Below are 13,257 nucleotides of genomic sequence, written 5' to 3'. Positions count from 1 at the left end.
GTGGCAGAATCTAGGTAGGATTATCATCATATCGAAGTTCTCATTATCTTGATTCCAACGGTGTGAACAACACTCAAATCCGAGTCCAGATGACAAAGTTAGAGAAAGTCAAATTTTGAGTTTGACTTGTCCAAGTGGCAAGAAGAATATGACATGGAAAAACTTTAGCGAATGAGGGCGTGCCAGGTGGCAAGTCCACTAGGCCCCGCATATCACTTATCAACAAAAAGGAGGAGTGCTTAAGGAAGAATCATCCCCTGGCATTCTCGGCTATGATTGCGATATTGCATATCGCGGGTCGGAGGAAAAACAAAAAGGTAAATCGGCCCCGACAAGACTTTGTTGCGATGTGATATCGCATATCGTGATCACAGATTGGAGGAGGTTTTGAATCAGCCCCAACAAGACTCTGTTGTGATGCAATATTGCATATCGTGATCACAGATTGGGAGAGGTTTTGGATCAGCCCCAGTAGGACTTCTTTGCGATGCAATACATATCACATATCATAATCGCATAAAATGATTTGTGTTTGCAAAGGGGTCCGACTATAATCGCCTATTGTGATTTGCGACAAGAATGCCCAAATGCAATATTTATAAGTTGTATTCAATAAACCCGATGGGTCCCTGTTATGTAGACTTGGGTTTGTCCACCGATGGAAGCCACCGATTGCGAGTTGCGATGGACTACCAGATGCAATATTTTTATGAACTGCATTTAATAAATCCGTCAGGTCCGTGTATGACCGATTGCACAGATTGTTGTTGTTTAGACTTGGCCTATCTGCCAATTGAACGAACGTCGATTCTTTGTTAGAGCTGTCAGGTTTAGGAGAAGCGTCGATTCCTTGTACAGTTGCCGGTTTGAGGCTTAAAACAGAAACAGGCTGTTGGACTACTCTCCGATGGGTTTTTCTATGTTAAGGATGTAAAACACCGAGAGTTGTCTGCCGATAAGTATTTCCACTGAGATGTACGCACAGTTAAAAGGGGTTTTTACCATTTTTGTGAGTTCTATTTCCTTATATCCTACAGGCCTGAGATCCTTAGTCTCATGACAAACTCACTTGACAAATTTGTCATTTGTTTGAAAATTGCTCAGTTATAAAGGATTCGGCCACACTAGCATATATAAATGATTATTTGGGTCTGAAGAAGGGGCAGAGCGGAGAGAGCAGTGCAAGTTTGCAGAGCAGAATAGTGGCACTTGCTCTTGGCAGGTGGCTGAGACCTTATCTCAGAGATCATAAGGTTTCGATAAGGTTGCAGAAGGCCTGATTATCCGAATGGCGTATTCAGATAGGCATTTTTGCACTATTTTTCACCAGGAAGTCAATGGTGCTATTTGTTTCTAGAGTCAAGCTCTCCATTTTCTAGCTATCTTCCAGATTGGAGGTATAAGGATGTTTATGTAGAAATATTCTTCTACTTCTCTCTTTTCATGCCACTTAATAAAAGAAGGCCTCCCCACTATTGAGCAGGGCCTGGAGATGTAGTCCAAATTTGACGAACTCCATAATCAAATCTCTATGTCTTGATGTTTTGTGATGTTGTCTCTTTGTCTTATTTTTTCATTCTTATGTCTTTATGGCTTTTAAGCACTATAACTCATGTTAATTCTAATGCATCCATAAGTGGAAAAAAATCCTAGATCAAGTGGTATCAAAGCAGGGCTTAAGTGATGTGAATTGCATGAGTGTGCTAACTATAGATAGGCTTAAGAGGATAAGCATATTAAAAAAAGGAGACATGGTGAGTATTGAGGCTCATGGGGGAGATATATGATACAATTTCCGTTAGAATGTGCGTGAATGATAGAGTTGTGTGTGAATGATTAAGTGTGCAACCATGGAGCGCAGCAAGGGAATTTGTGAAACTTTCCTGCGTATGTCCAAGATGGTGGATATTATGTATGTAGCATATGAGAAATGAAAATAGGAGGAGACTCAAGGATTGGAGAACGATATATCATCTACCTCTTCCAGTTATTTTCAATCATTTCCTTCCTCGAATGTAGAGAATAATCGGAGGCTTCAAGAGGAGAATGTAGTGTAGAAATTCTCACTGTAGATCAACAGATTATGCAATATACTAAAGCAAAATACAAGATCTACTTATACAACAAACTTTGCGGAAGCCTAATCGAATATGAGCAAGATCAATAAGAACACATATAATAGATGAAGAGAAAGCAATCACACATGAACACAGAAGAATAATCCTGGGGAAAGCCTTAGCCTAAAACCCCAATCTTTGCAATATCATACAAGTGGAAATATGTTCAGATTACAAAAAGAATTAGCTCACAAGATATCCTACTCTCTCTGCAATCCTTCTACTACTCATAGACAGTCAAAGGCTTCTCACAAAACTTCTCCTCTGCCCTCCAAGCCTCCTATTTCCTTGCGCAGTTTTTCCTGGGTCCAGTGCTTCCACTTGTGTGAATTCCCACCTCATACTGCTCACTTGGCTCAGAAATAACTGCACAAACCTGAAGGAGATAATCCTTCTACATGGATGAGTTTCCTATATAGGAAAAATCTTCCAACTGATACTACACTATCCCTTCCTCTGACCTCAACTAGCTCTCTGACTGAACTGACATGCATGAGTTATTTATGAGAGAATATTCAGTTATCTGAAATGCAGTAGTTACATGCATGCAAGCATTAACTAACTGAACTCACAAATAATTCTACAAACTGTTAAAACTAATCTAACTAGACTTGACTTAGTTAACTGAGCCAACTAATTACAACTCAATATTACAACTCATCCTCATCTCTTTAACTGATGGATAAATTCCTCAATTAATGGAGAAACTGTTGCATGTCTTCACATAGACTTCATGTTTGATTTTCCACAACTAATTAAATCAAGATGAATTAATTAATTATTTTACAAATAGCTGCTAAGATCAAATTCAAATTCTACTTCTCAATTTTAATTCAGGGACTAACTAAACTTGTAATCGATCCCGAAATTCTATTTATAGCAATGCTATTTTTAGCATTTCCATTTTTCATTCCTTATTGCTATGTCCAACACTGGTACCTGAAATGCTATTTATGGCATTTCTTGTTGCCATTTTCAACACTCCCTCTCAACAAGAAAGGCATCAACTCAAACCCGATCCGGAACCTATGGAATGTTCTACATGCAACACTTCTCCCAAGTGTTGTTGCTCCAGCAACTCTAGAAACAAAAAATCTCCCAACTGATCTCCCTGTTGGGTTAGAAACACCCTCTGATGCTGAAGCTCCTCTGTTGCTGAAAAGTTCTCCCTCTCTGACCTTTGCGCTACTGCAACACTCCCTGCATCTTGCACTGTTGCACACCTCTCTATGCCATCCTGTACTGGCGCAACACTCCTGTGCCTCTCGCATTGTTGCAACCTGCTAGCTCTGCATTGTCTTGGGATTCCTGCACTGTAGCTCTCTCTGTCGCTCCATCCGCATCTGCCTCTACCCACTCAGCCAGTCCTACTACTCCTCGTCAAGGCTCCGTAGCATGGTCTAATCAAAGAGGTTGGGTACCTCAATGATCCTGCCCCTATTCCAGCCATCTTGGCACTATCACTCCACATCGCCCCACCTCCTACCTGGAGGTATGGATGCATGTGATCCCTATGCCCACTTGGCTCGAAATTTCCCCCTACTAGAGGTCTCTGAATGAGTCAATGCCTCCACTCGGTATCCTCTCGACTTCTCCAGTTGTGGCTGCTCCACAACCTCCTGAAGCTTCTTCACCAATTGTGGCTCCTCCACAATTGTCTGAAACTTTTTCTAGCGCTGCATGTTGAGAGGTAATTTTCTCTCCCTCTCAACCACCAAGTATCTAAACTTTGCCTTGCTCATCAAGGCTTTGCATGCATCTTGTACCTCAAGTGCATATAGGTTCTTGGCTAGCACACCAATCTGTTTCATCTTTCCCGCTGTCACGACATTTTCTGGGAAAAGAGCTTATTTTAAATCAATGTTATCTCCCTCATCTGAACTCTGATTCAGACGATTTTTTTTTTTGAATTTGGGTATTTTTCCACAAGGAATCCAGATCTGATATTTGTTTCTGAAAATTTTGCACATAAATTTTCATATTTGCTCTGAAAACTCGCGGCCCTATTTTTTTTTACTTCGAATTCTCTTCTTCGTATATTGTTCTTCACTTTGATCACCTTTTCTCCCATACCATGTAGGAATTCTCACTGTAGATCAACAGATTATGCAATATACTAAAGCAAAATACAAGATCTACTTCTACAACAAGCTTTGCAGAAGCTTAATTGAATATGAGCAAAATCAATAAGAACACATATAAAAGATGAAGACAAAGTAATCACACATGAACACATAAGAATAATCCTGGGGAAAGCCTCAGCCTAAAACCCCAATCTCTGTAATATCATACAAGTGGAAATATGTTCAGATTACAAAAAGAATTAGCTCACAAGCTATCCTGCTCTCTATACAATCCTTCTGAGTTCATAGACAATCAAAGGCTTCTCACAAACCTTCTCCTCTACCCTCCAAGCCTCATATTTCCTTGCGCAATTTTTCCTGGGGTCCAGTGCTTCCACTTGTGTGAATTCCCACCTCACATTGCTCACTTGGCTCAGAAATAAATATACAAACCTGAAGGAGATAATTCCTTCTATATGGATGAGTTTCCTATATAGGAAAAATCTTCCAATTGATAGTACACTGTCCCTTCCTCTGATCTCCACTGGGTCTCTGACTGAACTGACATGCATGAGTTATTTATGAGAGAATATTTAGTTATCTGAAGTGCAACAGTTAGAACTAATCTAACTGGACTTGACTCAGTTCACTAAGCCAATTAATTACAACTCAATATTACAACTCATCCTTATCTCTTTAACTGATGGATAAATTCCTCAATCAATGGAGAAATTGTTGCATGTCTTCACATAGACTTCATGTTTTATTTTCCACAACTAATTAACTCAAGATGAATTAATTAATTATTTTACAAACAGCTGCTAAGATCAAATTCGAATTTTACTTCTCAATTTTAGTTTAGGGACTAACTAAAATTGTAATCTATCCAGAAATGCTATTTATAGCAATGTTATTTTTAGCATTTCCATTTTTCATTCCTTGTTGCTATGTCCAACACTGGTACCTGAAATTCTATTTATAGCAATGCTATTTATAGCATTTCTATTTTTAGCATTTCTTGTTGCCATTTTCAACATGTAGAATTAAAAAGGCTCCTACAACAAGAGAAAGAGGAGAAACAGTGGCTACTACAACAGTTCCAAGCAAAGGAGGAAGCCTTGGAAAAGTTGCAGCGTTATCCATGTGAGGTAAATTATCGCAGCCTAAAAATGATTCCTGATGCTGAATTTGTTGCCTTTGAAAATCATACCATAGGAATAGGTTCTAAATTGTTGAAGAGAATGGGGTATGAAGGAAAAGGCTTGGGAATTAATGGCCAAGGCATTGTTAATCCCAGCAAAGTAGAAGAATTACCCTATTGAACAAGACTTGGGTATGTCAGGAGGGAAGCTGAGAAATGAGCTATTACATTCAGTGAACCATCAATGACAGAAGATGAGAAGCCCTCATTAGATTTTTCCAAATCGACAGTGGAGGTAAAAGATGTCGAAATACCTTCAGTTTCATCTTCACATAGTTTAATTTCTGTTGGAAATGTGGAGATAACAATCTCAAGGACAAATATGAGACTCCTTACCAGGATGAGCTATAAGGAAGAATTACTTGGTGTTAAGAGCCAAGGGATAACTCAGCCATTGGAGGTTGAGAAAAGACCTCAATTCATAAGGTTAGGGTGCACTGAAGGATAGTGCTCCAAGATGTTAGAAGCTTCCACGACATTTTTAAGACCGTCGATGAAAGAGGATGATGGGAACACATCACCATCAACCTATGGCAGTATGCATAACAGAGACAGAGCTGAGGCAAGCTCTTATTCCCATGATCATACCAGAGACCGACAAAAAAGGTATAACCAGTCTCAATATTTTAATGTTCAATTTGATTACAATCGCATTGTTAATAATGGACGTAGATCATGGCATATAAGGACTTGCAATTTTTGTGGATTGCATAACCATTTGTTTGTTGAGTGCTGGAAGAGAATGACAAAACATAAAAATATGAGGCATAGAACACCCTCTAAACAACAGGAAATGAAGAAGAAGGTCAATCAGATCTGGAAGGTGAAGGCTCATTGTAGTCATTGCAACAGAGGTGGTCATCAGAGAGTCACATGTTGGACGCTCCATCCTGAGCAGCATCGCAAGGACAAGGGAATCTGAGCATGAACCAGGTGAAACAGTTGTTCAACCAGCAAACGAGTCAGAGGGAAATGATCCATTCACTTTGATAAGTGAGATATGGTTCTTCTAGGTCTTGTAGAATGTCATGGACTTATTTTTTCATGTGTTTCATTTTAAATTGTAAAAGTGATGATGTGCTTTCCATAACTTGTTGAAGCAACAATGATACTTGGCCTCATTCTGTGATGCATTTTAAATTGTGGAAGTGAGGATCTGTTTTCCATCACTTGTTGAAGAAACAATAGTGTTTGGCCTTGTTTGTGTAAATCATGTGTTGCAGTGATGATGTGTTTTCCATCACTTGTTGAAGCAACAATGATGTTTGGCCTTGTCTTAATAGCTGGAGTATTGTTTCCATTTTTATGTAAACTTGACCACAAAGTATGTGTTATAAACTCATGGCAAGTATGGGATGCCTGGCTCATTTTTTTTTCATAGAGCTAAACATGTAGTTTGCTAGATATTGTACTATAGGTTTGTAGGGGATGCAGGTGTTTGCTAATTGCTTATGGCTCTAAAGGAGAAGGAAGGATGACCTATTAGGACACTTGCAGTGCAGACAGAGTACAGAATAGTTGAAGATTAATTAATGTTTTTGGAGGACCAAAATCTTCTCTTAGTGGAGAGGATTAATCTAGGAGGATCTAGGAGGATGGGTCCAGGTGGATCTTCAGAAAAGTACTAGTGGCATGGTAAAAAGCTCAAAACTGAAAGTGGCAGAATCTGGGTGGGCTTAGCATCGGATCGAATTGCTCATCATCCTGATTCCAACAGTGTGAACGACACTCAAATCCGAGTCCAAATGACAAAGTTAGAGCAAGTCAAAGTTTGAGTTTGACTTGTTCAGGTGGCAAGAAGAAGATGACATGGCAAAGCTTTAGTGAATGAGGGTGCGCCATGTGGCAGGTCCACTGGGCCTCACATATCACTTATTGATGAAAAGGAGGAGTTCTTAAGGAAGAATCGGCCCCTGGCGTTCACAGCTTCGACTGGGATATCGCATATCGTAGGCCAGAGGAAGAACAAAAAGGTAAATCGGCCCCGGTAGGACTTTTTTATGACGTGATATCGCATATCGTGATCGCAGATTGGAGGAGGTTTTGAATTGGCCCCGACGGGAGCATAAAAGGGTTTGTGTTTGCGAAGCGGTTCGGCTGTAATCGCCGATTGCGATTTGCGACAGGACTGCTCGAATGCGATATTTATAAATTGTATTCAATAAACTCAGTGGGTCTGTGTTATGCAGACTTGGGTTTCTCCACTGATGGAAGCCACCAATTACGAGTTTTGATGGACTACCAGATGTGGGGTTTTTATGAACCGCATTTGATAAAGTTGTCGGGTTTGTGTATCGCTGATTGCGTAGAGTGTTGTTGTTTAGACTTGGCCTGTCCGCCGATTGAACAAACGTCAATTCTTTGATAGAGCCGCCAGGTTTAGAAGAAGAGTCGATTCCTTGTACTACCGCCGGTTTGAGGCTTAAAACAGAAACATGCAGTTGGACTGCTCTTCGATGGGTTTTTTTGCGTTGAGGATGTAAACAACGAGAGTTGTCGGCTGATAAGTATTTCTGCCAAGATGTACACACGGTTAAAAGGGGGTTTCGCCATTTCTGTGAGGTCAGTTGCCTTGTATCCTACAAACCCACTTGGAAAATTTGTCATTTGTTTGAAAACTGCCCGGTTGTGAAGGATTCAGCCACACCAGCATATATATATATGATTATTTGGGTCTGAAGAAGGGGGAGAACAGAGAGATAAGTGTAGGTTTGCAGAGCAGAACAATGGCACCTACTCTTGGCAGGTGGCCGAACCTTATCTCAGTGATCCAGGTGGATATGGTGGCCACCTGCCAAGTCCACCTGGACACCACACCATTGTCTTTCTCAGCATTTTCAGTTTCCTTAATTGTAGCACAGCTTACTATTTTAGCAGTTTTTCGGGTCCTGAACTTCCGGAGCCGTTTTGAGGCCCAAACGACGTTTTTTTGGGGAATCCGGGGGCAACATGGGTCCATGGAATGGACCGTGTTTCCCTTTCCAACAATGATAGAGCTCGATAGATCTTTCTAATGAGCTATTGTACGCATCAAATGGAGATCATATGCAAAGTTACGACCCGGGAAGTTGATGTACCAATTACCCCAAACGGGGCCCACATTTTGGCGTTTCATCTCCTAGGGTTAGGTTTTGGAATGTGAAGGGTTTTTCCATGTTTCTCAACAATAAATAGGCCTTCGAGCCTCATTGTAGCACAGAGTTCAGAGGCATGTAGCCATCACATCTCTTCTCAGAGATAAGCTACCATCACCCTAGCTGATTTTTCCATTCTGATTGTAAGCATATTTCAATATTTTTCCATTAATGAAAAAGAAGTATTATTTCCGCTGCATCTTTGTGTATATGGTTATCTCTGTAATTTGTTGCGTTCCTGTTTAAATCTGGATCAGTGGTATCAGAGCGGTCTGCTTTTTCTCTGTTTTTCTTTGCATGTCCCCAACAAGGTCGGGATATAAGGAGTTAGGGCTTGAACTGGTTGAACCTTTGCAAGACCAGCCTCGCAAATCCCGACGGCCTCCCATGGCGGACGAGAAAAAAGACGAGGGGGCAGGAGATCCCATCAAAATCTTGCTCGAAGAAGCCCTCGAGCGACAACAGAACGCGATGATGGACAACTTTGCCCAGATCCTTCAGCGGCTACCCAGAAACGGCGCATCGGCTTCCAGCAGCTACTCTGGAAACGCCACACCCTTTAAGGTACAAGTTAATTTTGAAATCCCCATATTCGAGGGTCAGATAGACGCAGATGCCGTAGATAAATGGTTAAATCTGCTAGAGGGTTATTTTTCTGTTCATGAATTTTCGAGGCGGGAAAAGATTGTTTTTGCTCTTCTCAAAGCAGCCCCCCACGTCAAGGACTGGTGGGAAACCTACTGCGAGCAGAAGGATGAAAGTAATGGCTCACTATTTTCAGCCGCACCCACCTGGGATTCGTTCCGAGATGCCATCAAGGAGCAATACTACCCTGTCGGAAGCTATGAGGATGAATACATAAAGTGGACCACGCTGCGGCAGGGAAGGGACCAAGACATGCCGGAGTTCACAAATCTTTTCCATACCCTTCGCACAAAGTTGGGTATCAAGGATTCAGAGCAACATTTGATACTCAAATACCGTGGCTTCCTGCACAAGTACATCCAGGAAGAAATACAATTCCTAAACATCCCCTCGCTCGGTGCAGCATACCGATATGCCGTCAAGGTCGAGCAGAAGTTTAAACAAAAGAAGCGAGACTTTGGATCTGCGAATCCAAAGCAGGGGAAAGGTGCCCCTAAACCACAGAACAAAGGACAAAGCCAAGGCGGGACAGCCCAAGACAACCAGCCGAAGCTGCAAGCAAAGAACAGCGCCGCGAAGCCAAGAAAGGACACTGGAAAATGGTGCGAGTTCCATAAGAGCTCCACTCACAACACAAGTGAGTGTCGGGCCAAGCAGTCACTGGTGGCTGAGCTAAAGGTTTCAGAATCAGATGCATGTTCCGACTCTGAGTCAGAACCCGATAAGGGGTCTGAAAAAGGAAGCAGATCATTGATGCGGATCCCAGCGCCACTGTTGCTACCACAAAGATCCAGAAAAATGAACCCGAAGATCCAGAGGAGGAGGAGCGTCTCTTCCACTCCCAGATGTGGGTAAAGGGCTCCCCGATACAGTTCATTGTTGATAGCGGGAGTCAAAAGAACCTCATTTCGGCAGAGGTCGTGAAGCGGTTGGGCTTACCGACCACAGCACATCCACAACCATACACCATTGGGTGGCTTCACCAAGGACGAGATCTTCGCATGAGCCAGCAGTGTCGCCTTCCATACAACATCAAGCCCTTCACGGATGAGGTATTGTGTGACATTGCTCCCCTTGAAGTTTGTGATGTATTACTAGGACAACCATACTTGTGGAAGCGACATGCTGTGTATGAATCAAGGCCCCGTGCTGTTATTATTACATTGGGAAATAAGTTGTTCAGGATACCAGAGGTAGCACCACCTGCCGCCTCTCTTTGATTACTGCAAACAATGCAGTAAGATCATTTCCAAAACCAGGAATTTGTTTTCCTGATGATACGCCCTCAAGGGAAGAAGAAGACAGTGGCCGCGGCCTCCAAACGGGGTCCCTCTGCACGACAACTACAGATGGACAAGGTTGTGGAGGAGTACGAGGACATCTTCACCTCCCCGGCAGGGGTTCCTCTGCACTGTCAAGTCAAGCACTCCATCGATCTGACCCCAGGTGCGCCGCTACCCAATGGACCAATCTATCAGCACTTCGTTCTGGAGAATGATGAAATCAAGAGGCAGATTCAGGAGCTCCTACAGAAAGGTCACATCCGTCCGAGTTCATCGCCCTGTGGGAGCCCGATCGTCTTGGTACAGAAGAAGGATGGGACGTGGAGACTCTGTATTGACTATCGGGCGCTGAAAAAGATCACTGTCCATAATAGGTACCCGATCCCGCGGATTGACGACCTCCTAGACCAACTAAAGGGGGCGAAATATTTCAGCAAGATCGATCTGAAGTCAGGATATCACCAGGTACCAATTGAACCCTCCAATGTGTGGAAGACTGCCTTCAAATCCAAGGAGGGCCTCTTCGAATGGTTGGTCATGCCGTTCGGATTGACGAATGCTCCTGCAACCTTTATGAGGCTAATGGATGACATCTTGCGACCATTCACCAACTCCTTTGTAGTAGTATACTTGGATGACATTCTGATCTTTAGCCAGAGTTTGGAAGAGCACCTCCACCACATCCGACAGGTTCTCCAAACACTGCGGCAACACAAGCTATGTGCCAATTTGGAGAAATGCACTTTTGGCATGACCTAGGTTCAGTATCTGGGATACATCATTGATGAATAGGGGTGCATGTCGATCCAGCCAAGATCCAAGTCATTCTGGATTGGCCTTCTCCAACCACTCTAACTGAGCTCCGCAGCTTTCTAGGTCTTGCCAACTTCTACTGCAGGTTTGTGTTGGGGTTTTCTCATATTTCTTGGCCCTTGAGTCAAGTCACCAAGGCGGGGCGAAAGAAAAATTCTTTTGGTCTGAATCTCAACAGAAGGAATTCAGGGAGTTGAAGGATCGCCTCTGCACGGCACCAGTGCTCGCGTTACCAGATTTACAACAACCATTTGAGGTCGAGACAGATGCCTCTGACTATGCTATTGGGGTAGTCCTTACTCAACATGGACATCCAGTGGCATATCACAGTGAAACACTTTCAGACACAGTGCGGAAGTACCCCACTTATGATAAAGAGATGTATTCCATTGTACAGGCCTGCTGACAATGGAAGCATTACATTTTGGGGAAGGAAACGGTCATCCACACAGACCATCGACCTCTGCAGTTCATACAGACCCAAGGGAAATTGCAGAATGATCGCCATCAGAAGTGGTCTACATACCTGCAACAGTTTCACTTGAATATCAAGTATAAAAAGGGCAGCACCAATAATGTTGCAGATTGCCTCAGTCGACCACCGATCATGGCGCTAACCACCGTGCTCAACTCTTGTGGGCACGAGACTTCTGATTGGCCACTTCTCTACAAAAGCGACCCAGAATTCGGCCACACATACCAGACACTCTTGGAGGGTCGGCATGTTGCAGATTTTCACCTCTAGGATTCCTTATTATGCCACCTCGGTCACCTTTGTGTTCCTTCAAGCGAGCATGCCAAGATGATTTGGGAAGAACACTACAGTCGGGCTGCTGGGCATTTCGGGGTCGAGAAAACAGTGGCAGTACTGCAAAAATTATTTTAATTGGCCGAATCTTTGACAGGATGTTGGGAAGTACATCCGATCATGTACTGCCTGTGCCATTGCCAAACCGCCATTAAGAAGCACGGCCTCTATACCCCGTTGCCTACCCCTAGTCGACCGTGGGAATCCATCTCCATGGATTACATGTCAGGCCTTCCTTCCACTAAGCATGGAAATGACTGTGTGTTTTTGTGGTCGTCGACAGGTTCTCGAAGATGGCCATTATGATGGCATGCAAGAAGAATATCACAGCAGAAGCCACTGCTAAACTCTTCTTTGAAAGAGTGTGGGTGCACTTTGGGATCCCACAGTCTATCATCTCAGATTGGGACAGTCGGTTTCTCAGCACATTTTGGTCCAGTCTCTGGTCAATGCTGGACACCAAACTCACAAAGTCCACAGCCTTCCATCCTCAAACTGATGGCCAGACAGAGGTTGTCAATAGGACGATTGTGCACATTCTGCGCATGTATAACTCCAAGCATCCACGCACATGGGACGAGAGCCTCCCCTATGTTTAGCACAGCTACAACCGAGCTCTTCACAGCTCCACTGGCCGTAGCCCTTTTCAAGTGGGTTTGGGATTCCAGCCACTATGCCCCATTGATGTGGCCATGCCACTTGCAGCTACTCACATGAATTCAGCTCATGTCCAGTCTGAAACAGATAAGGCCACCAGCTTCATTGAGCGCATCCAACATATTCGCCAGCAGGTCCATGACATTCTTGAGAAATCAAATGCCAAGTACAAGCAGCGACATGATCAACATCGGGTGCCACACAAGTTTCAGGTGGGCGACAAAGTCTGGTTGCATTTGCAAAAGGAACGCCTTACTGGAGCCTATCGGAATTGAGACCACTCCGATATGGTCCTTACACCATTACTAAGGCTATGGAGACAATTCATTTGAGCTTAGCATTCCCCCATTTCCTTGGCCTACAACCCAATGTTCAATGTGGGACCGCCTTCGGCCATACTTTCCACCATTGCTAACACATCCGACATTGCAGAACACTCAAACCCACAGAATTTAAATCCCGATTGCATGGAACAAGCTGCAAAGATCGGATCATGGACACCAGATCAAGAACACTCGCCAACAGAATATGTCCAA

The sequence above is a fragment of the Pinus tabuliformis genome, chromosome 5_2 (genome assembly GCF_031772625.1).
Source record: "Pinus tabuliformis cultivar Carrire ecotype Pingquan chromosome 5_2, CPIR1, whole genome shotgun sequence".
Lineage (NCBI taxonomy): Eukaryota > Viridiplantae > Streptophyta > Pinopsida > Pinales > Pinaceae > Pinus > Pinus tabuliformis.
The sequence above is the reverse complement of the archived record's forward strand: the minus strand, read 5'-3'. Positions refer to the sequence as shown.